Source organism: Rhinopithecus bieti, unplaced genomic scaffold, assembly GCF_001698545.2.
Source record: "Rhinopithecus bieti isolate Rb0 unplaced genomic scaffold, ASM169854v2 scaffold_3527, whole genome shotgun sequence".
Lineage (NCBI taxonomy): Eukaryota > Metazoa > Chordata > Mammalia > Primates > Cercopithecidae > Rhinopithecus > Rhinopithecus bieti.
This window is the reverse complement of record NW_016804488.1, coordinates 2,317,227-2,342,556: the sequence shown is the minus strand read 5'-3', so window position 1 is coordinate 2,342,556 and position 25,330 is coordinate 2,317,227. Positions and strand designations below refer to the sequence as shown.

The following is a 25,330-nucleotide window of genomic DNA, read 5'->3' as shown; positions in this document are numbered from 1 at the left end:
GGCCAACCTACAAAATTAATGGACACAATACAACACATTAACAGAATGAAGAATGAAAAAAAAAAAAAAATTCGTGGTCATCTCAATTGATGCAGATAAAGTATTTAACAAAATCCAATGCTCTATTATAATGGAAAAAAAAAAAACACATCAAAGCAGGAAGAGAAGGGAACTTCCTCATCTTAAAGTCTTTTACGGAAAACCTACAGCTAACATTTTACTCAGCGGTGAAATAATGAAAGTTTTCCCCCCTAAAATAGGAACAAGACAAGGATTTCCAATTTCACCACTGCTGTTCAACATTGTATTGGAAGTTCTAGCCAGAACAACTAGGCAAAGAAAATAAAAGCATCCAAATTGGAAAGGAAGAAATAAAACTATCTCTATTCACAGTTAGTATGATCCTGTCTGTAGAAAACCTCAAAGAATTCATCAGAAGGATACTAGGGCTAACAACTGAACTCATAAAACTTGCATGTTACAAGATTGACACACAAGAAATGGCTGTTTTTCTATATACTGGCAATGAATAATCTGAAAAGAAATTTAAGAGAGCAATTCTATCTCGATAGCATCTAAAATAATAAAATAGTAATCAATTTAATTGAGGTAAAAGACTTGTGCATTAAAACTATAAAACATTGCTTAAAGAAATTAAAGAAAACACAAATAAATGAAAAGATATCCTATGTTCATGGCTTGGAAGACTTAATATTGTCAGGATGGCAGTACATCCCAAAGCAATCTACAGAGTCAATACAATCCCTTCCAAAATTCCAACAAACATTTTTTACAGAAATGGAAAAGCCTATCCTAAAATTCGTTTGGAATTGCACAGGTCCCTGGATAACCATAATAATCTTTTAAAAAGTAAAAATGCACAATTCCCAATTTACCACCAACTTACTGTAATCAAAACAGTGTGGTACTGGCATAAGGACAAACATATAAACAATAAAATAAAATTCAGAGTCCAAAAATAAACCCCAGCATCTGTGGCCAACTGATTTTTTGACAAGTGTGCCAAGTCTATTCAGTGAAGAAAAGATTAGCCTTTGCAAGAAATGGTGCTGGGAAAACTAGAAAGCTATGTGCAAAAGAATGAAGTTGGTCCCCTACCTAATACAAAAATTAACCCAACATCGGCCTGTGGCCAAAATACAGTATCTAAAAATCATAAAACTCTTAAAAGAAAACAAAGGTTTAAATCTTTCTTACCCAGAATTTGGCAGCAGATTCTTAGAAGTGACACCAAAACATGAACAACAGAAGAAAAAATAGATGAACTGGATTTCATTAAAATTAAAAACTCGCCTGCATAACAGGATATTCTATCAAGACGGTAAGAAGACAACAAACAGAACGGGAGAAAATATTTGCAAGTCACATATTTGATAAGGGCTTAATAATATTCAAAATATAAAAAAGTCTTAAAACTCAACAACAAAAAGACAAGCAACTCAATAAAATGAGTTGAACGGTCATTTCTCCAAAAATAACGGCCAATAAGCACATGAAAAAAGCCTCAATGTCATTAGTCATTAGGAAAATCCAAATCCAAACCACAATATGGTTCCATTTTACATATACTAAGACAGTTGTAGTAAAAACAAAGACTAAAAAAAAATAACAACTGTTGGCGAGGACATGGACAAACTGTAACACTTAGAAATGGCAAACCTGTCCATTGCTGCTGGGAATGTAAAACTGTGCAGTCACCATGATAAAGGTTAGTGGGTCCTCAAAACGTTAAAACAAAGTTACTTTCTTAGTTCACTAGAGCTACCATTTAAAATACCACGGACTGGGTTGCTTAAATAATAGAAATGTATTTTCTCATGGTTCTGAAGTCAGAAAGTCCAAGGGCAAGGTGTTGGCAGGTTTGGTTTCTGCTGAGGCCTCTCCCCTTGGCTTGCAGATGGCCACCTTCCTTCTGTGGCCTCACATGGTCTTTTCTCTGTGCACACATCCTTGGTGTCTCTTTCTCTTATAGGGAGATCGGCCCTATTAGATTAAGGCCTCACCCTTATGACCTAATTTAACTTAATTGCATCTTTAATGGCTCTATCTACAAATATAGAAACATTGAAAGTTAGGGCTTCAACATATAAATTTTGGGGGAAATAATTCTGTCCCTAACAGTTACTATATGCCCTAGCAATTCCACTCTTAGGTATACAATAGTCAAAGGAATTGAAAGCGGGGCTGAAACAGATACTTGTATGCCAATGTTCACTGCAGCATTATTCACAGTCGCCACACAGATAGGAGCAACCCAAGTGTCTATCAAAGGATGAATGGAGCAACAAATCACGGCATATACATACAATAGAGTATTACTCAGCCACCGAAAGGAATGAAGCACTAATCCATGCTACCTTGCCCTTGGACTTTCTGACTTCAGAACCATGAGAAAATACATTTCTATTATTTAAGCAACCCAGTCCGTGGTATTTTAAATGGTAGCTCTAGTGAACTAAGAAAGTAACTCTGTTTTAGCGTTTTGAGGACCCACCACCCTTTACCACGGTGACTGCACAGTTTTACATTTCCACCAGCAATGGATTAAGTGAAATAAGCCAGACACAAAAGGACAAGCATTGAAAGAGCCTACTCACGTGAAATAACTAGAATAGGTAAATTTTTAGAGACATAAATTAGATTCAAATTTACCCTGAGCCTGAAGTAGAGAGGAATGAGGAGATATCACTTAACAGACAGAGGTTTTCAGTTTGGAATGATGAAAAAGTTTTGGAAATAGTGGTGATGACTGCGCGACCTCGTGAACGGACAATGCCACTGGACTGAACACTTAAAGATTAAAATGGCAATTTTTTGTCATTTTTTTAACACAATTTTAAAAACCTTAAGAAAATAACAAAAGTGGCATAAAACTATGGATAAAATTATGAAACTTTAAAGAAGCCCTTAAAGAGTACCTAATTAAATGGACATACATGTATATAAATATAAGCATATATTTATATACAAGTGAATATTATATAAATAATGTTTATTTATTTATATCTAGATAGAAAATAGCCCCATTATATCTAGATAGATAGATAGCCCCCATTGTTGGGGCTGAGACAAGTGGTTATCCACATGTATGAATCAACACAGGGAAAATTAAGAACTTTGCCTAAAGGAGTTTTTCTATCATTCATACATGAATGCAATTGTGATTAAAACCTCAACAGAGTGTGTGTGTGTGTGTGTGTGTGCGTGCACGCGCGGGCGCACACATGTGCGCTCTACACATCAAGTACATCTGTAGGGAGAAATAGATGGAGAAAACAGTCAAGATCATTCTGAGGAAAACTGACTCGCCCACGGATTGGCAACACATAGTATAAATCTATAGCACTTAAGAAAGCAGAGTATTTGAATGCAATAGGCAAATACACCTGTGTAACAGAATGGAAAGCCCAGATGTCAATGCACACATATGTAAAAGTAGCCACATGACAGAGGCTGGACTGAGGGTCCCATTGTTGGGGCTGAGACAAGTGGTTATCCCCATGAAGAACAACAAGGAAAAAATTAGATTTCCCACCTCACACCACACACAAAAATCAATCTCATCTTCATTAAAGTTTAAATGCAATAAGCTAAATTTAAAGAATTTCAAACTTTAAGGAGGATATATATGAGAACAGCCTTGTTACCTTAAGGAGGATAAGATTTTAAAAACCAGACTTAAAATAAAAAACCATAAAAGATAATTTAGAGACTTTAATTCCATCAAAAGATACCACAAAGGAATTGAAAAGAAGAGCCCCCCAAATGGTAACTCAAGACATCTGCAATATATAAAACCCTTAGAGAAGATTTTAAAAACTCCTAAAGGTATTATAATTTTGGTGTTGCTGAGTAACGCTGAAGACACACACGCCCCATGAGTGAAATTCTCCTCTAAGGTATCCTTCCTAATGCTTCCTAAATAAGTATGTGCCCATATGGGCCACAATGTAGCACAAGATGTGTCACTAGTAGCACCTGCAGTTGCTAAAAACCATCAGATAGCAACACCAATGTCTAGCAAGCACAGTGGTTGAATATATCCTGACATACTCTGATAAACTCTGTGGGGCCATGAAATAAATATACCTTCAACCTTTGTCAATGTGGATGAATCTCTGGAAGAGAATACTAAGGAAACAGGGTAAGTTTTTAAATAATTTCCACAATGGGATTCCATTTGTATGAATTTTATAAACAAAAAAAGTAACATTTAAAAACTATCTACATAAGTAACAAAACTGAAGGTAAATGCATAATCTTGCATTGTGTTCCCTTTCTTATGTATGGCTTTCATTGAGACGAGGTTACAGGGGAGCTCCACAAGCCTAAGAAAAAGAAATCAGGGTGATGTTCTGGGGAAGCCTGTGTGGTCTCGTCTCTGATGTATCATCATCAGTAGACCTGTGGAAACACCAAACTTAGCTCAGATGCCCTCACCGCCTTTTTCAGACCCAGGATTGAAAACCATAGGCAAAGAAGGTAAGGAAATGGAAGCCCTGCTTTACTTTTTATGGATTGATACCCAGAAGTGAGAATGCAGAATTGTATGGTGGCTCTGTTTTTAACTTGTTGAGAAATCTCCATACTGTTTTTGACAAGGACTACACCATTTTGCATTTCCACCAAGAGTCACAAGGGTTCTAATTTCCCCATATCCTCACCAATACTTGTTTTCTTTTGATTTTTGTTACTAGCCATTTTGACAATTATGAGGTAATGTCTCATGGAGGTTTTAATTTGCATTTCCCTGATGATTAGCAAGGTTGAACACTTTTTCTTCTACCTGTTGGCTATCTGTTTGTCTTCTTTGAAGATATCTACACTCCCATATTAATTGTAGCACTATTTACAATAGGTAAGATACGGAAACAACTCAAGTTCCCCTGGACAGATGAATGAATGAAGAAAATGCGCTATATGCCTACATTGGAATATTCGGTCTTAAAAAAGAAGGAAATCCTGCCATTTGTGACAACACAGAGGAACCTTGAGGACATTATGCTTAGTGGAAAAAGCCAGTCACAGAAGAACAAACACTGCATGATTCCATTTATATGAAGTCCCTCATAGAACCAGAGGAGTCAAACTCATAGAAACAGAGCTGAACCAGAGAGGAGAATGGTGGTTCCCAGGGGTTGGGGGCAGGGGCAAATGAAAGTTGTTGAATGGGTATAAAGTTTCAGTTATGCAAGATAAGTTCTAGAGATCTGCGGCACGACATAATGCACATAGTTAACAATACGATATTGCACACCTGAAAATTTGTTAAGAAGGTAGATAACATGTTACGTGTTCTTACCACAACAACACAAAACAAATAAAACAAAGCAAATAAAACCAAAGGGACATCAGAGAACTTTTGGAGGTGATGGATATATTAGTTACCTGGACTGTGGTGATGGTAATATGAGTGTGTACTTATGTCCAAACTCCCCAATTGTATACACTAATTGTGTGCAGTTTTTTAGATACCAATTATACTTCAATAAAATTGGTGGGGGAAATGGAAATCCTGCTGTATTATTCCATTTTGTGTTGTTATAAAGGGTAATTTTTAAAGAAAAGAAATATATTTGGCTCATGACCTGCAGCGTGTACAAGAAGCATGGTGCCAACATCTTTTTCTGGTGAACCTCAGGAAACTCATAATCATGGCAGAAGGAGAAGGGGGAACCAGTATATCACATGTTGAAAGGGGGAGCAAGAGAGAAAAGGGAGGTGCCAGACTCTCTAAGCAACCAGATTTCACTTGAGATAATAGACTGAGAACCCACTCATTACCAAGGGGAGAGCACTAAGCCATTCATGGGGAATCCGCCCCCATGACACGAACACCTCCCACTAGGTCCCACCTCCAACATTAGGGATCACATTTCAACATGAGATTCCCTGTTTGGACACACATCCTAACCTTATCACCTGTCTTTACTTGTATGGTCTTATGCATTGCCTCCCAGCAGAGTGGTGTTTCTGGGGACAGAAGGGGACACTAGCCCTGAAAGGCAGCCTTGTATACCTGAACTAAGCAGGGTTGAGCATTATCTCAAAAGGTTGCAGAAATAACTGAAGGAAACCCTTCCTCACAGCAGCAAACTGTGGGGCTTAGTGTCTCAGTGGGTCTGAAGGAAACATCAGCTTTCTTCCTTCTCTTCCCCACTTTAGTCTGTCCCTCTCACCAAATCACTGGGAATCAGCCGGGGAGCCAGGTGCTCTGGGAATTAATGTGCACCGTCAGCCACCGACCCCTGGCTGGTGAGGGCAGCTGGGAGGGCTGGGCTGGCTGCTGGGGAGGCAGGGACCCTGGAGGCCAAGCACTGAGCTGGCCCCTCAGGGGACTCATTTTTGCCTAATTCACACTACTCACCATCTGCCACCACAAGGCCCCCAGAAATTATTTTGGAGAACTGCCACATTCTCCTGCAGCACAGATCAAGAAACCTGTCCTGACTTAAAGGGACGCTACCTAGCTAATGCTTGGCAGGTCTCTAGGTCTCTTCCTCCTCTCTGTCCCCGGAACCTGTCCTCGCTGAGCCTTCCTTACCTCTCTCCACGACATCTGTCCTCTTTCACCTGGGAAATACCCAAGCCTTCCTCCTCCCAGCTGGGCTGAGAGTCCTTAAAGCCTACTCCCTGGATGTTAAACTCCCACCCAGAGATGCTGACGAGGTCCCTGTCATGTAAATGTACCACCTAATGCCAGGCAACCTGGTAGTGAATTGAATCAAAGCTGTCAGTGATCATAAGGAAGATCATGAAACTTCACTAAGAAAGAGACTACACTGTCCATAAACTATGACCCAGTGTTCTCCTCAACCATTTATTGCAAAACATATCCCATTTTCAGAGACATGAAAAAAAAGATTTGCCTTTTGGGAACTAAGAAATATGATAATTGCATATTAACCATTAAGACTCAAATGGGAGGAGGCCTTTCACATACACAATCTCATTTATTTCTATCTTCACAGCTGTACCAAGGAAAATATTTATTTTTCTATTTTCAAATATAAAAGCCAAGAACTCCTCATCCCTCTCAAAGAGGCAGGCTAATGCTTCAGTTTGCATTTTCAGGAAGCCTGGCACTCCTCTTATAACCAAAAGCCATATTTGTCAAGCCCTCTAAGCTGGACTAGGCTGCACGGCATTGGGCAAGTTACTTAACATTTTTGAGCTTCGTAATTCTAATCTAAAAATATGGTTGATAACAGCCATCCTGTCCAGGAGTTGTGACACGTGCACCAGTGTATCTAGAGTGTTTAGCACATGTGTGGTTCATGCTAAGGATGGAGTAATAAATGACAAGTAGAAAAACAAATGTTCGTAAACATACTTTATGTAAATTCTCTCATTTAATCTCATTATAGGGCTTATAGTCTACCATAATAAAGAAAAAAAAAAAAAAAACTTAAGACCTATCTTATCCCACTCTGTCTTTCGAACTGTAAGACACTGGAGGGCAGAGATGGGGTTTGGATCCCTAATAGGCCCCGATGCCCAGCAGAGCTCCTGACACAGAGCAGATAGGCTGGCAGCCAGCATCTCCTGAGGCCGAAGGCCAGTCCAGATTTCAGGCGTGACTTCCTAGGCCTGGGGAGGGACAGGGGGTGCCCCATGGGCAGATGCTGGGGACCAGCCACAGGTTCCTAAGGGAGGCTACAGTCATCCCTGATAGGGTCTGCCATGCAGAACATGCACACTCCACACGGCAGCAAGAGCCTGACCACCAGAGGCCTCACCTTCAACCTGGGATCCAGAGCAAAACCAAGTCCACCCCAGGGACTGCTCCTGTTTGGAGCCCGCAACCCTGCCCCACAGCCTGGGAGCCCGCCTTCAGCCTGCAGCAAGAGCTGAGCATGCTGCCTTCCTGTGGCCTCTGCTTTTGTCCTTGGTGCGGCTGTTGTTTTTAATGTGTGGGGTGAGGAAGAGGAAAGGGCTCTGGACTGGAGTAGATCTGTGGTGATAAAGGACTGGATTTGTTTGGAGGCCTAACTTCTGCACACTCATTCTGGTAGTTACCCAAGTTCACAGAGTGCCCTGGCTTTACAGAAGCGGGTTTCCACCTGCAACTGTAGTTCAAGGAGCCAGGCACTAGATGGAGACGCAGTCCAAGTCATGGCCAAATGTTCCTCACATCTGGGAGTTTGAGAGCAGAGGGAAGAAGCAGGGTTTGGAAGAAGTGGATTAAGACAGTCACTTAAATCCCACAGATATTGGTCTGTAGGAGCAAGGCCCGTCCCCCATCCGTCACACCAAGGTGATAGGGTTCTTTCTGAAGAGGGAAGGTGAGACATCATCCTGTACCCACCCCTCACTCCTCCCACAACATCACTTCTCAAAAAGCCACAGAAAAAGGAAAAACCACTAAAGAGCATTATCCCCAGGTATGCTCTTCAGCCCTTCTGCCCCCCAATTTCAAGATAATTATAAAGGTGAGCTTAAAGATGGAAAGAAATTATCTCCCTAAAGGTTTGGGCCATGCACGGATCAGATTTCTAGCAAGTGCAAAACAGTACCAGTCATCTTGTTAAGGAGATGAGTGAACAGGCCAAGAACAACCACCAACTCATGCCTGGCAGGCCTCTTCTTTGAGCCACAGCCTGCAATGTCATCTGCATGTATGTCCTTGAAGAACACAGCCACAGAGCCATCATGACCCTCTGATGCTCCAGGGTCATGCATCTGGAAAAGGAAGAGCTTTTGAGGCTGGACTTTCAATTCAGGCCATGTTAGTGAGGTTCTGAGATAAGGCAGTGGTCACAAGGCAGAGAGACCAGTGCTGGCCTGATGACCGACTCTCCAGAAAGCAGACACAGGTGGTGCTGGTGCCTGCTGGCCTCTGTCAGGTTCCCAGCATCCAACTGCTCAATATAGTTCTTGGTTTAATCACTGACAGCAGTGATCTACAGGGGATGAAGATGCCATCTTCACTGCCTAACAGTCCTTAGAACAGGAGTGGGAAGGAGCCCATTGGGCTTTAGAGATCCAGTGTTGTGGGTGTGAATGCTCTGTGGGGTCTGGCCGTTTTGTAGCAGACTTTTTTTTTTTTTTTGAGACAGGGTCTTGCTCTGTCGCCCAACCAACCCAGGCTAGAGTGCAATGGCATGATCTCAGCTCTCTGCAAACTCTGACTCCTGGGTTCAAGTGATTCTCCTGCCTCAGCCTCCCAAGTAGCTGGGACTACAGGTTTGTGCCAGCATGCCCAGTTAAGTTTTGTATTTTTAGTAGAGGCAGGGTTTCACCATGTTGGCCAGGGTGGTCTCGATCTCCTGACCTTGTGATCCACCCTCCTCGGCCTCCCAAAGTGCTGGGATTATAGGCATGAGCTACCACACCCGGCCTGTAGCAGACTTTTTATTTCAGAGTTGGTCCCAGAGCCTGGACTCTGTTCACTCACACACCGTGACATGGCCCTGTCAGAGCCGCTGGAGCACTTTCAATATAACACTGTGCTAAGCAACTGTCCCCTTTCCTTTGGGCAGACCTCCTTAAGTGTCTGTCTGCTATGAGCCAGGCTCTGGTGCTTAGCACCAGAGTGAGTTGGATGGTGGCCCCCAGAATGTCTGTCCACTGAGAACCCACAAATGAGGCCTTATTTGGAAAAGGGTTTTTGCAGATGTAATTAAGAAGGATCTGGAGATGAGATTATCCTGGATTACTCAAGTGGCCCTAAATCCAATGACAAGTGTCGTTATCAGGAAAGGAGAAGACACAGGCACAGAGAAGACCACATCAAGACCGAGGCAGAGCCTGCAGTGAAGCCTCTAAAGCTCAGGATGCCCAGGGTGGCAGGCAGCCACCGGGAGCCAGGAGAGAGGCATGGAAGGGAGCAGCCCTCGGAAACTCCAGAAGAAACCAATTCTGTCGGACCTTGACCTACTTTAGACTTCTGGCCTGCAGAACTGCGGACGAGTAAACTGACATTCCTGAAAGCCACTCAGGGTGTGGGATTTGCTATGGCAGCCCCAGGGAGCTAATGGAGTCTGGTGCCATGATCACTCCATGCAGCCTTCTCCACAGGGAGCCATCCTGAGGTGCAGTGTCCACTATGGCCAGTACAGTGCCTGACCAAGCGTAATGGTGGTACGTGGTTGCTGAGTAAATGCACAGAGGTCACTGTAGCCATGATGTAACTGAGAGTTATGCAGGGTGAAGTAATTTGGGGAAAGTCACACAGGTCAGACACTGGAGACGGATACATGAACACAAGTTGTCTGATGCTGGCTTTTTTCCAGAAGATGGCATTACATCTCCTAATCACAAACAGTTGATTGCTTAGGTAATATGAAATTAGACATGATCTGGCCTAGTAAAAACTGATGAGGCTGCTATGTGTGGGCATCTGTGTGAGTTCATGCACGCACCTGTGAGCAAATGCTCCTCTCCTCTCTCAGGACCTCCTGCAGAGCCCCTGTCCATCTCCTTGTGCCTAAGCTACCATTCTTTCCATAGTTCCAGGAGTACTTGGCTTATAAGGATGCCACAGGAAGACGGGAGGCCTCTTACACTGGATATGAAGCTATGTCATTGCACTGGCCAGTTTTGTTCATCTTGGACTCACCAATGGAACTGGCAGATGGCAGGTGTGTTAAACAATGTGACTTAAAGTAAAGGACAAATTCCTAGATGATGATGTAATTCTAGGTCCCTGGTGCATGGCATGAAGTGGAAAGGTTACTATAGTCAAACCTTCATTGATGACAGACCCTACCTAACCACTGTGTTGTGGTGCTATGTTCAGTCTTTCTGAATACTGCATTACAGCACTGTGCTCTGTTTTCCTGCGGCACCATGCTATGTACTAGGCTCGGTCTTTCTACAGCAACATGTTGTGGTACTGTGCTTAGTCTTCCTGCAACTGTGCTAGGATACTGTGCTCAGTCTTCCTGTGCACCGTGCAGTGGCACTGTGCTCAGTTTTCCTCCACACCCTGCTGTGGTACTGTGCTTAGTCTTCCTGTACACCATGCTGTACTACTGCACTGAATCTTTTTGTACCTGTGCTATGGTACTGTGCTCAGTCTCTCCAGGGTCCTCTCAATCCCACTACATGAGGCTTCACTGGCCTCGCAGGTTAGAATCTGAGAAGTGATGCTACCCTAAGACTTGGTTAGAACAGTAGCCACTTTCATTAAGCCAAACTCTCAGCAGAATAAGTGACAGGCTGGTTGCCCATTCTTCAGGCTTCTGCTGACATCCAAAATCTCCATGAAATAAATAGGGCGCTACCAAGCGGTGAAACAAGCACCCAGCATTAGACCCAATCTAATGATGCATGTTCTCAGTCTGAGTCTTGGATGGAACATTTACATTTGTGAAACAAGGAGAGGAGAGGCAGCGTGTGGATGTAGAAGAGCTGACATGTGGCGTGGAGCAGGGGTGCATATGCCAGTGGGCTGCAGAAAGATACACTTCAGAAGGGAGATCCAAACCCCATCCAGAGACCCGCGAGGAGCCTTCCTGATAGTCTGCTCCCAGCAGGGCCGATTGCTTTTGAAGCCCTCAGGAGCAGTGGCAGGAACACAGCAAATCTAAACTCCCTTCTTAGCCATCTAATTTCCAGTGCTCCCCCTAGCCAGTTCATCAGAGGTAGCACTTACTTTCTCTCTCTCTCCTCAGGGAAATTCATTCATAAAAGACAAAAGCATTGTGTGATCAAGAGATGGTGACTGTATTGGTTTCCCCCACAGCTGAGGCTTCATGGGATCCAGAGGGGTCTCCCTGGGACTGTAGAGTATGAACTGCTGAGATATGTAAAGTCCAACTCTGAGAAATAAGAAATACAATACAGTAGGACAAGAAATGCGAGGCAAGCGCCAACATATTTGTCATACATGAAGCAAGCAGGACCTAAAGAGAAATAGAGACAATTGGCTACTATATTGATCAGATATAATAAACACACATTTTCCACAGTTTAGATAACTTTTTGTGCTATCATATAAGAGATATGGAGATTAGGAAATTCTGAAAATATTATTAGAGGTGTTTTCTGTCTAGATTCCTTTCTGGTCTACTGAATTAGATACAATGTAATCATTTTATTGACTATACTATAAAAGTATATTTGATCTGTGGCATAAAAAATAATTTAAGGGCTGAAGAACAGTTACCAAAATATCCACTTATATTATTAACATGTGAGAGAAATGATTCATACAAAACACAAAAATGTGTTTGCCTTTGAACATATAAGGTCCGAGGAGGTGAGAAACGATAGTCAATGATTTATAGATGCACATATTTTTGACAAGATTTTACAAGTGGAGAAAGGGAAAAGATAGCTCCTGAGAGCAGCTAAAGAGGAGCTGGGTGATAAACCAGGAAACGAGAGAGCAGAGCACAGCTATGGGAGACACACCATTTCTGGGCTCACTGAGCGACAGCTCCCACGGCCCACAGCCGACCCTGGGCAGGTGGGTTGGAAACAGAGGATCCCATGTGTCCTGGGATGGACGGCTGGTCGAGGGCCATGCCCGGCTCCCACATGCTGCAGAGCGTCTCCTGCTTCCTCTTGTCAGTGGAGAACAGGACATTTGGAGCTGCTCCACAGGAGACAGAAGATCCTGGAAAGACCCTGCTGTAGGAGGTTGTGAGTAGAGATGGGAGGGTGACACTCTCCAGACAGCTAGTGCTGCACCACAGACTGCTCCCCAAGGCATTTACAGCACAAGTGCAAAACTCATGCATCACTCAAAGTCTGGGCCCCTACCTTGCAGCCTCCCCAGCTCCCACTGGGTAGACAGGGCATCCCACACACAAAGCTGACTCCCGTTACATTTCTCCCTGAAAGAGATCTAATTAGCGACTGAGACCTAGAGAAGCCCCCACTCCCCACCCATGTTGCTGTGGAAGCAACACGCTGTACTAGCCCTGTCTCATTTTCTGCATTCTAATGCTTTGACATTGGGCCTTGCTGATGCGGGAGGGACTGCCCCTCCCAGGGCTAACCCATTCCAGGAGATAGTAAACCACTCACCTGTGAGTGCATTTTTCATGTTGATTACCCAATCAGAGCTCACATCCCCATGACCTCCTCTGCGGGGCTTTCACAAGAGCCACTGTCCACCTCTCCTGATCATCAGGGCCAGGTTCCAGACACTAGGGGCGTTCCTGTGCCCACAGCCTGCTGAAATCACTCCAAGTAGCCAATCCTAAGCCTGCCTCGCCCCTTCTTCCCATGGAAGCCACCATGAGGGCTTTTGCTCATATTTCCCTTCAGCTTCTGCTGCCTCCTGCCCCAGGCCAGAGTGCCCCTGTGTGCTCCTCAATAGAACATCATCTTCTCTTGGGATCTCTGAGTATAACCAACTCTCTTTGATCAATGGCGATCCTCTCATGATCTGTTGACCTTACCATACCCAGTAATAAAACCCACATTTTCAAACCTTTGCCCTCGGGAGGCTCATAAGTAATAGCACTGAATTAATAATGGTCAGGGATCCTGGCGAGGCTCTGTGCTCAGGCTATACACACATTCACTGTTTGACCCTCTCAGCAACAATTCTACAACACAAATAGCACTATTATGCCAATTTCAATATTAAGAAATAGAGGATTAAAGAGGATAAGTAACTTGTCAATAGCCGCAAGTGATACTAGTCAGATGTGGAATTTACAGCCTAATCAGATATTATATTATGATAGGTTCACACTTTTTTGTGTCTTAATATTACATTCCACACAGGATTCTTACATCCTGGCAATGACCCTTTTAAAATCTACCTATTCCTGTCACAAGCCCCTCTTTACAGCTTGCTATTCTTTTAAAACACTTTGCAAGTAACAAGCCAACCTTTTCAAAGACATCCACAATTTGACAGAGACCTTCTGCTCACTGCAAGTTAGAGTTAAATTCTGCAGGTAGGAAATTTACTGCCTCACACTGAATAATTCACATTCGCAGTCTGTCAAACTGCTAATTATTCCTGCAAAGAAAAACAATCAGATATTTGTATCATAATATTTTACCTCATCTAGGCTAAACTGCCAAGGTGTCAGAGTGATTAGGAACCTGCTTCTCTGGCTGTCAAATGAGGCTGGGGAAATTTACATATGTATAAAGAAGGGAAAATATATGCATTCCTATATCAGGAAATTATGAGTTAATTCAACCAATGTGGAGCTCAGGGACTTAGGGATTATCTTATCTGTTCTTTGCTCTTTAGGCATAGTGGATACTGTGACGAAAACGTCTCTATGGTACTCACAGTTTCATGCAGGAAATAAGTATGGCGATAATAATAACAGCGTAATAAGGAGAAAAGGAGAGAGCCATCTGTCTTAGCCCACAAGGCTTTCTACAGTGATAAGCCTTGAGCTCAGCACTGTCAGGCCACGGCCAAATCTGGAAGCTTGGAGATGACACTCCAAGCACAGGAAAAGGCATGTGCAAAGACGTAGAAGTGAGGGAGAACTTTATGTTGTTCTGCAGATGTCAAAAATGTCCCACAGGGCTGGAGCCCTGCATGTAGGTCTGGGAACAGCAACAGTGGAGAGCTGTTAAGAGACCAGATCACAGAAGCGCAGGTAAAGACCTGTGTTCGTTGTTGTTATTGTTTTAGTCCATTAAATTTCTTTCCATATTTACCACAGAGGAAGTGGTGATGTGCAGGTTGGAGCAACAGTCTTGGGGGGTGACTCTCTGCACCACACGTGGAATGATGGAAAGTTATTGGAAATGGGGTGGATTCATATCTTAGTAAGTCTAGTGGGCTCTATTGACTTGCTTAGATACTTGGTATAGTTATCTCTAAAGAAGCAATGTGATATCATCCAAAAAAAGCAACGTTTATTTTTGAAGCTACCTGAAATACTTTTTAGAAAGCAGGACAACATGGATAATTTCCACGGACTGGAGCCATCTTTTATCATGACTGTACCAAGGAGGCATTTAGAACAAAATATCCACAGGGGCAGGTGTCAAAGACTCATTAGTAAAAAGTCTCCAGTGATGACTATGTAATATGAGTAACGTGTGGGTGTGCACACGTACTCACACTCACTTACTCACTCACTCTTCCTTCCTGCATAGCTGTTCTGTTTGCGACTCCCACATCACAAGGTTCTATATCTGTGGCCATAAAGACAGGGGAAACTTACCCTGTCACTCTGATGCCTGTTTTGTACTGGGAAGTGCTCTTGGGTTTAATTTTGTTACAATGTCAAGGTCTTTTATTAGGAATTATAATTTGTTTCCGAAGTGTCACCAGGGGCTGGTATTTTAAAGTTAGGAATTTCTGTATTTGAAGACTGACTTTGGGTAGGAAGTCCTCTTGGCCACAGATATTCTGCATTTTGTTAGCATCTGACCAATTTCACACGGACACCTTGCCTGCCTCTCTCTCTCAGATATATTCCTTCACCATTCTACATTTCAGTCTTTTTTACAGTTGAACTAGTAAATGTCACGGGTTTGCTATCTCACTAATATATTGATAGTAATAATCACAAGCATTGTTGTTGAAATTATAGATTGTATGTGAAAAATCTAAGTTTCTATAGAAACTGTAGATGCTTAACAGATGGATAGAGTCCTAGAGATTGTATACTTAAATCATGTATCACCTTTATTTTTTTCTTCGACTTTTAAGTTCCAGGGTACATGTGCAGGATATGCAGGTTTGTTACATAGGTAAACGTGTGCCACTGTGGTTTGCTGAACAGATCAACCCATCACCTCGGTATTAAACCCAGGCTCCATTAGCTATTCTTCCTGATGCTCTCCCTTTCCCCACCCCCACTGACAGGCCCAGTGTGTGGTGTTCCTGCCCATGTGTTCATGTGTTCTCATCGTTCAGTTCCCATTTATAAGTGAGAACATTCGAAAATAACTTCCTTTTGAAAAAGGAAAAGTGAAGCCCAAAAATGAGGACAAAAGTGACTTGCGAGCTGGGCGCAGTGGCTGCTGCCTGTAATCCCAGCACTTTGGGAGGTCGAGGTGGGCAGATCACCTGAGGTCAGGAGTTTGAGACTAGCCTGGCCAACATGGTGAAACTAAAAATACAAAAAATTAGTTGGGTGTAGTGGCGGGCATCTGTAATCCCAGTTACTCAGGAGGCTGAGGCAGGAGAATGGCTGGAACCCGGCGGGCAGAGGTTGCAGTGAAGCGATATCGTGCCATTGCACTCCAGCCTCGGCAAGAAGAGCCAAACTGCGGCTCAAAAAAAAAAAAAAAAAAAAAAAAAAGTGACTTGCCCAAGGTAATGTGGCTGCTGCGTGCCAGATCCATTGACCCTAACCGGAGAGTCTCAATCAAAGACCAGGGCTCTCACACTCTTCCATGCTGCATTCCCATTCTAGGGCTTCTGTTTGCTACAGTTTTATGACCCATTAAAAAGCAGAAATTTATATTCAGCAATAGATATACAATTAATTGAGTAACATAGTATAAATATTGCCCAGGGAAGTATTTATAGGATAATATTTTAGAAGCTATCATATCTATAGTTAGCTAACTCTGCCAGGGCAAAGCCGATCGTTCTGACAGACCTGGTTTGGCTTACCTAGAACTGTGAAAATGGAAAGTTTAGTAACTTAAGGAGATTTCCAAATGTAAATACTGCAGTGTTTTAAATTGCTTTAAAGGCTGAAAGGATGGAATCGATGCCCTCAAGGGACTCAGTCAGTCATCATATAGATTGATGTAGAGATATTCTCTACCAGCATCCGTGACGTCCACTCTGAGTGTGCCATTCTTGTCTGAGTAGACCTTTCCACATTGTGGTCCCAACACACCTTAGGTGAAACACCACACATTCATCTTCTTGTTGCCATCGTCTCCTGCAGCAAAACCTGCCCTGAGTCTCCTCCTGTGCTGCCAACCTTCATGAATCATCATCCAGCCAATTCCATGGCCAAACCCAGAAATCTTCATTGACTTTTTCCCTTCCTTTACACATAGGCCCCTGCAATAGAATGAGTCCTGTCACCTTTTCTTCATCTTTTAAAGCTCTGCGGCCGGGCGCGGTGGCTCAAGCCTGTAATCCCAGCACTTTGGGAGGCCGAGACGGGCGGATCACGAGGTCAGGAGATCGAGACCATCCTGGCTAACATGGTGAAACCCCGTCTCTACTAAAAATACAAAAAACTAGCCGGGCGACCTGGCGGGCGCCTGTAGTCCCAGCTGCTTGGGAGGCTGAGGCAGGAGAATGGCGTGAACCCGGGAGGCGGAGCTTGCGGTGAGCTGAGATCCGGCCACTGCACTCCAGCCTGGGCGGCAGAGCGAGACTCCGTCTAAAAAAAAAAAAAAAAAAAAAAATAATAATAATAATAAATAAATAAAGCTTTGCTATCTCTCCATCTCTCAGGGATTCTTACCTCTAGTCTTCTTTTATCCATTCATCCTCTGCACAACTGACAGATTCAGTTTTCTAAGCTGAACTGTCATCACATCGGTGCCCAGGTTAAGTCCTTGCATGATGCCCTATAGCACTGGGGGCAACATTTCAACTCTTTGCTTCTCATTCCAGTGCTTCTATGATCTGGCCTCTAACAGACCTCAGCTGTTGCTGTTCTCCAACCAACATGCAAGACTCTAGCCCTCTGGCACATTTTTGACATCATTACCTACATTGTGGGCATTACAAATTGAAAACTTTTCTCTACATACAGAACTAAAGTCATTCATTGAAGAGTAATTCTTAGCTTTTGTTTGGTGTTTGTTTTTTACTTGAGTAAAATGGTCAAATTATCCTGAATCAGTGCTGTAAGCTGGGCCTCTGCTGTCCAAGCTCATTAATCATAGACCCTTTCATTTCTTGAATGATAAGAAATGGCACGTATAAACAATCTCTGAAAATATTTGCTTAATATGTCCATGGGCCTCACTGAGCTGTGTCTCCTCTTCACTTAGGAGATTTTTCACATCTGATGTTTCTGAGAGCTTTACATGCCTGCAGCCATCAGGAAAGGGGCTCACCATGAGAAAATGAAGTTTAAACCAGAATTTGAATTTGGATTTGTATGAGTATGGAAGAATACTGGAATTCCCACATTTTCCATTTCTTTTTTTTTTTTTTCTGAGACAGAGTCTCGCTCTGTCACCCAGGCTGGAGTGTAGTGGCGCGATCTCGTCTCACTGCAAGCTCCGCCTCCGGGGTTCACGCCATTCTGCTGCCTCAGCCTCCCGAGTAGCTGGGACTACAGGCGCCCACCACCACACCTAGCTAATTTTTTGTATTTTTAGTAGAGATGGGGTTTCACCATGTTAGCCAGGATGGTCTCGATCTCCTGACCTTGTGATCTGCCTGCCTCGGCCTCCCAAAGTGCTGGGATTACAAGCATGAGCTACCACACCTGGCCTATTTTCCACTTCTTATTGGTTACATAAGCAGGAAGTTTACAGAATACTGCATGTTCTCACTTGTAAGCAGTAGCTAGACATTGGGAACTTAGAGACATAAAGTTGGCATCAACAGACACTGGGGACTGCTGGAGCAGGAGGGGAATGCAGTGACTCAGGGAAAGGGAAGGGGTAGAACAAACTGTTGGGTACTATGCTCAGAGTTCATAAGTTCACTATGAGATCATTTGTACCCCAAACCTCAGCATCACACAGTATACCCAGGTATCAAACCTGCACATACACCCTTCTGAATCTAAAAATGAAAGTTGGAAAAAAACAGAAAGGGGAGATGAATAATATTATGAGATATCTTTCATTATGCAGTGAAAGCATGAGTAAACACACTTCTTTGCTATAGAATCTGCCCACCTTCTACATGAGATGTATTAAAGCTACATTGCCAAATTCATACTATGAAATTTGCCTCTATTTCAACATCTCCAGGGAAATCACTAATAGTGGACTTGCATGAATTATTGCATCACCTCCCACATTTATTCCCAATAACTTTAAAGACAATTATTATGCAAGTATATACAGACAATGCCTGATAAGAACATTCCTAAGTTCACTGACACATGATTATAGGGTGAGTTCTGGAAGCATCCTATAGGCAAGGGTGTGGCTTCACTGTCATGTCAGTGAGTTTCACTAGATGGTGAAACTCTCAACATGAGTTTCTTAACCTCATTTGCTCTCCTATATTATCTCTAAGGTTTTAGGTTCTCTCCTATACTGACTTGACTAAACTATCCTATCTAACAGGCATCCAATTAAAATAAAATAAAATAAAATGTCATGGCATTTCAGTAATTTTAAGTAAGCTAAAGTATACAGATAATATAGTTTTAGTTTCTTTTTATTTCCTGAATAATAATATTCTCTCATGAGCTATGGCATTGCAATAGCCATTTACTAATTCATGCATATCCACTAAGATTCAACTTGTATTTATCAACATGTATTTATTTATCATTTATATAACGCTAATGACAACACTTAAAAGAGTTGAATTGGCTGGGGGCAGTGGCTCACACATCTAATCCCAGCTTTTTGGGAGGCTGAGATGGGTGGATCACCTGAGGTCAGGAGTTCAAGACCAGCCTGGGCAACATGGTGAAACCTTGTCTCTACTAAAAATACAAAAAGTTAGCTGGGCGGGGTGGTGAGCACCTGTAATCCCAGCTACTTGGGAGGCTGAGGCAGGAGAATCGCTTGAACCTGGGAGGTGGAGGATGCAGTGAGCCATGATCACGCCATTGCACTCCAGCCTGGGCAACAAGAGCAAAACTCCATCTCAAAAAAGAAAAGAAAAAAAACAAGAGTTGAATTTACGACATTCTCCTCCTAGGAGTTATTTTCTATCAAGCATAATATAAACAATTGCTTTGCTCATGATTTCTCACAAAAATGGAATTCCATGAAAAATGCCTGCAAAAATTATTACACATTATAAGAAATGTGTGGACAAGGGCATCAAGTAGGATGAATGCTTAGAAGAAACGCAAACCATGCTAAGTAAATTTCTACTGCAGGGCCTCCCTAAGTGTGTCCCACAGAACCTCTGTCCTCCCAGAAGGTATAAGGGAAAAAGCTCCACGTCCAAAGCATTTTAGGAAATTTGCCATATTTGGCGATTTGTTATATGCACTATACTAGTTAAGCTCTGAGTCATGAAACTTCCAAAAGAAAGACTTGTTCAATACTGTTTAAGTGAAAATTTTATATTCACATTTTAACACTGAATCTCTACCTTAAATTCCACCAATCCGTTTAATTTCTCCACCTTGAAATCATTTCTTTTTGCTTGCCTACAGTACTTTGAGCTGACAGTTCTGCTTACTGCTTTTGCCTGATTCTCTTACTTAAAAAAAAAAAAAAAAAAGTAATGTGTAAACATCTTAGGCTGTTTCAACTAATACTAGCTCTCAAAACATGGCCACAAGCCCAGTGGAATTCATCTCTGCAAACAGGGAACAGTCAGGCCTCTTTCTTGCTTTGGTTACTTGAGTCTGGAGCACGAAGGCCACTTGCTCCGGAATCCCTCCTGGGTCAGAACAGACAACTTCACTTGTATGCATTATGTCTCATAATTCAGACAGAAAAAAATTCCAGTCCACATTCCTCTGGAATCCAAATAAGACCAAATATTTCCATTTTCTGTCCTTGCAGTGGAGTCCAGTTATGAAAGAGGTATTCCTTCTAGCTCTTCTCCTGACACCATCTGAGTCTGTTCCTTGCATCCCATCAGGTCATTCATGTTAACCCACTGTAGTGTTGACCAGCTTTCACCAAGAGGCAGAAAACTTGAGACAGGGCAACAACTCTGCCTCGGGGGTCAGAAAGAGGATGGAGAGGGACAAACTGTGAGTGGCTTGACTCACTGTGAACCTGAAATATAGGGAAACTAACTAGAGATTTTGGAGAGTTTTCTTGAATGCCAGATCCACAAAAATGAACAATAAAAGAGTGAATAATCGGCTTTTTATGTAAACAGCTTTTGAAGCTGCACTGAAGCAAATTTCTTAGTAATATGGGAAGAAAAAATAATCAAACCAATACTCCTTATGCTCACAAAATAGAATCAGAGGAGTTAACAAAGACTTATTTATTTGAGAACCCAACTGACTGATTTGTGCTCAATGATCCATAATCACCCCCTCCCACTGCTAAACATTATTACACAGCACTTGAGGTTTATAAAATGGCTCCTCCCCAAGCTGGGGGCTACCAAGCAGCAGCTGGTACATCCTGATAAACATGATGGATCTGGAATCAGTCACTAATCAGATGTGATGCGCCCCCACGAGGCAGATAGTATATGCAATTAAAACACGGTGAAACGCTGTCTCTACCAAAAATACAAAAAGAAATTAGCCGGGCGAGGTGGCGGGCACCTGTAGTCCCAGCTACTCGGGAGACTGAGGCAGGAGAATGTCGTGAACCCGGGAGGCGGAGCTTGCAGTGAGCCGAGATCACGCCACTGCACTCCAGCCTGGGCGACAGAGTGAGACTCCGTCTCAACAACAACAACAAAAAAAAACAAAAAACCTCAGCGCTGCTGATGATCTGCTGCATGACTGTCAGAATTTCCTATATTCCATGCCCCTTCACCATACCACCAGGCATTCCCCGCAGCTCTGGAAGACCGTAGTCATTTTCATAGTTTACATTTAGCAGCCGAAGAAACTTACTTGTTCATCTACAGCTCTCTCGAAAATAGCTTCCTGGGTCTGCTCTACCACTGACGGAAGAAGAGTCACTCTTCTCAGGCAGTCTCTCCTCGGGTGGAAAGTGAGGTGCAAAGTGAGAGCCAAGTAAATGGGCTCCTGCTCCGGAAGCCTGGTCAGCCCGAGAGGGCCGGGATTTTCCATGAGGTGAGACTGACACGCCTCAGCACCCATTTCCTGGAAACAGACCTTACTGCCTGGGCCTTTGCCACAGTTTTGATTTTAGGAAGACATGATTTGATCCTAGAAATCATTCATTTGGGAAAACAACTACAAGAAAAACTTAGCTTGGAACCACCAGATCTTCTTTGAATGCTTCTAACTTTAGGCTCTAGAGACATAGGACTTCACAATTTCAAACATGTGGTTCTCACTCCTGACTTGAGTTCATGTCAAAGGCCCCATTTGTGAAGTGGCTTTATTTCTGCAGGCAGCTCTTTCCTCTCAGACCATTTTCAAAAATTACAAATTTCCAGTTGCCTGGATCCAACATACATAGTCCTCGGTCTTCTAACCATGGCCACCACGTGAGAGATCTTTGGCAACAGACAAAGAAAACCTTTTTTTTTTTTGGCTCTTGTTTGAAGGTGGTTATCCTCCAGTCAGATCTTGTCCAGGTGAAACCTCCCCTAGGTTTCTCAACAATTATTATGTTGGTTTCTCTCTGCTTTAATCATGAGATGCTTTAATCATGAGAATGTGAAACATCATTCAGTTCAAATAAGAAATTTTGAAGGGATAAAAGACATTTCTTAACAAGCAAAGCCTTGGTTGTCCTCAGATTTGACGGCATTAGAGCATGTTTTAAACAAGCATATAAATTAAACGATGTCACATATTGTAAGTTATCCCCATTGCTGCAGAAGTACCACGGTATCAATTAGACCTCAGGGGACACACAGGCTAAATTTAAATTCTGCCTTTGGTTCTTATATTGGTGCTGCCATAATAAAATATCACAGACTGGGTAGCTTAAATAACAGAAATTTATTTCCGACAGTTCTGGGGGCTGGAAATTTCCAGAAGCAGATCCAGGTGGATTGTTGTCTGGTATGGGCTCTCATCCTGGCTTACAGACAGCCGCCTTCTCACTGTGTCCTCACATCACAAAGAAGACAGGGAGGGTTCCGGGGTCTCTTTATTTTCTTACATAAAGGCCCCACGCCTATCAGAGTAGGGCCCTACCACTGGGAAATCATTTAAACTTTATCACCTCCCTCACAGGCACTATTTCTAAATTCTGTCACATTGGGGATTAAAGCTTCAATGTACACATTTTAGGAGGACACAATTCAGTTCCTAGCACATCTTAACAGCTGTGTGACTTTGGGCAACTTACATATCACCTCTCAGCCTCGTTTTGTGATTTGTAAAATGCACATTATATTGATTTCATAGTATTACCATAAGGCTTTAGTGATTTAATGTAGGTGAAAAAGCTCCTGGAAAATCCTGGAAACTTTTAGATCCTAAAAAATAAATTGTAGCTATTACTGTGCCCCTTGTAACCTTATGAGGATGTTGGTTAATTCTTCCATCAAAACACTGCTTGTAGGGAGCCACATTCTACTCCAAAGGCATCGTCTACTCAAGCGCAGTAGGATGCTCTGCAGCCTGTCCCAGAGACACAAGCCCTCCTGTGCTAGCCCTGGGAGAGCTCCAGCTGTGAGCACTCACATCCTCAGCAGGGCAGCCTCCCAGCTCCCACCCTCCACTGACAAGATCCCAAGAGACCGGAATCTGCTTCAATCCTACTGTCTCCTGACTCCACTCCGTCAACATCTGTACTCCCCTAAAAGTCCAATTAGTTATCTCTAAGGAAATGAAAAAGTGCACCAATCTGGTGGAAAGAAAGTAAGAGATAATAGATAAGTCCCATTATGTGTTTAACAGAATATTGTTCAAGAATCTCAAGTGAGAAATGTCTCACATCCATAGAGCGTTTTGCCTTTTATGGTTGTGTGCTCCCAGCATGTACTTACATTACCGAGGTTATAAGCCCTGCCTCTGCCTCCTAATTCACACAGGCTGGCATTAGATGACAGGCTAGGGAAGATAGTTTTCAGGATCTTCATTCCTCTGTCCCCATAGCTAGAGTGAACTCAATACTTGGGCCAAACCAGTCCATTTGGGACTTGCCTATCTTGACTGGATAGCATTGACTTCCCTTTGAATTGCTTCCACTGAGCTGCATGTGATACTGTCCCATCAACGTACATGGAAGAAAGTTATAGACAGATTTTTGAACTTTATGTTTGTATTTTCTGTATGGATTTGAAAAAATTTTTCATTATATCATAAGGACTAAGAGGAAAATTTCTCTCAGGTCTCAAAATAAGAAATAAATATGCTCTTCCTAGGTAACACATCTTTATTTTTATTATCAGTACTGTGGATTGTGCAATGGATTAGATTTCCACCCCCTCGGCTACTGGAAAATTCAAAACGAAATTTGTATTCCATCTCTGGTAAGTAAGTATTTGGAAAGCATTTAGAGTCATAACCTTGCCATTCAATTTATCTTTTTTCCTTCTTCCTCTCAAATCTCATAACTTTAAAATTTTTCCCTCACAAAGCGCAAGTAATTCCCTGGAGACTGTGAATCCAGCAAGTGCTATGAGGCCACATACAAAACTCTCCCCATGACCTCCCCCAGCCTTCAGGGATTCCAAGGCAAAACTCAAAGTGAAGGATCCCTCTTCTGTTTCTAGCTAATAAGGGGGAGAACCGAAAGTCCTTCACATGTTTTCGGGATACTTATACTCTTTCTTGACACAGTAGGCACATAATCGAGGTGACTTGCTATTGGTTTTCTTGCATTTAATATCAGGTTTTGCAAAAGGCAGACACAATTTTCAGCAATTACTCTAAGAATGTCTAAATTTAATTAAGTTCTTATTCCTCAAGCCAATATCCAAAATGTTTGCATGGTTCATTGAGTCTCACAGAGCTCTGGTTATTTAAATATTCCCTCACTGAATATCACAGTTGCAATTCTTAATTTAAAGTCTGCACATCTCTATGGAATATGTTTAATAAAAATGTTTGAAAAGAACTGGGTCATTTTGGTTAAGGTTCTCAACTCACTTCAATAGTTGCCACATATGATCATCTGTAAAGTCAATTTTTAATGTCACACAAATCAAATAAGTTAAACTTCAAAGACTAAATTTCAAGCATTTAGTGACTATATACTTTAGCAATTAGTTGTGCACACATTCTCATGATTTTTGACATTTTGTTCAAGGGTAGGAAAAAAGTGGTGTCAAACTCTGATCTAATTGTGACACATCAAGTGAGGCTGCTCTCTGAGAAGAACATATGACACAACTTACTAAAGAAACCAAACCAATCTACATATACCTACAACTAAACAGTGGTTTGGTTTCTTTTGTAATGTATCTATATTCGTTGCATATAAAAAATCTAAAATATTTTTTCTAGGTCTCAAGAAAGATTTTTTATAAATTCATGCACACTTAAGTATAGATTTTATTTATGTATTTATGTATTTACTTATTTATTTATTGTGATGGAGTCTTGCTCTGTTGCCCAGGCTGGAGCGTAGTGGGAGATCTCAGCTCATTGAAACCTCTGCCTCTGGAGTTCAAGCAATTCTTCTGCCTCAGCCTCTGGAGTAGCTGGGATTACAGGTGCCTGCCACACACCTGGCTAATTTTTCTGTTTTTTTTTTTTTTTTTTTTTTCCCCTTTTTTTTTTTTTTTTTTTTTTTT

At 42.3% G+C, this 25,330-nt stretch overlaps 1 protein-coding gene across 4 annotated transcripts in view; it reads right to left on the bottom strand.

Moving 5' to 3' along the window:
- The window catches only part of VWC2 (von Willebrand factor C domain containing 2), a 228,946-nt gene that overhangs the window by 133,593 nt on the left and 70,023 nt on the right, over nt 1-25,330 (bottom strand). The gene's annotated exons all lie outside the window — the stretch shown is intronic.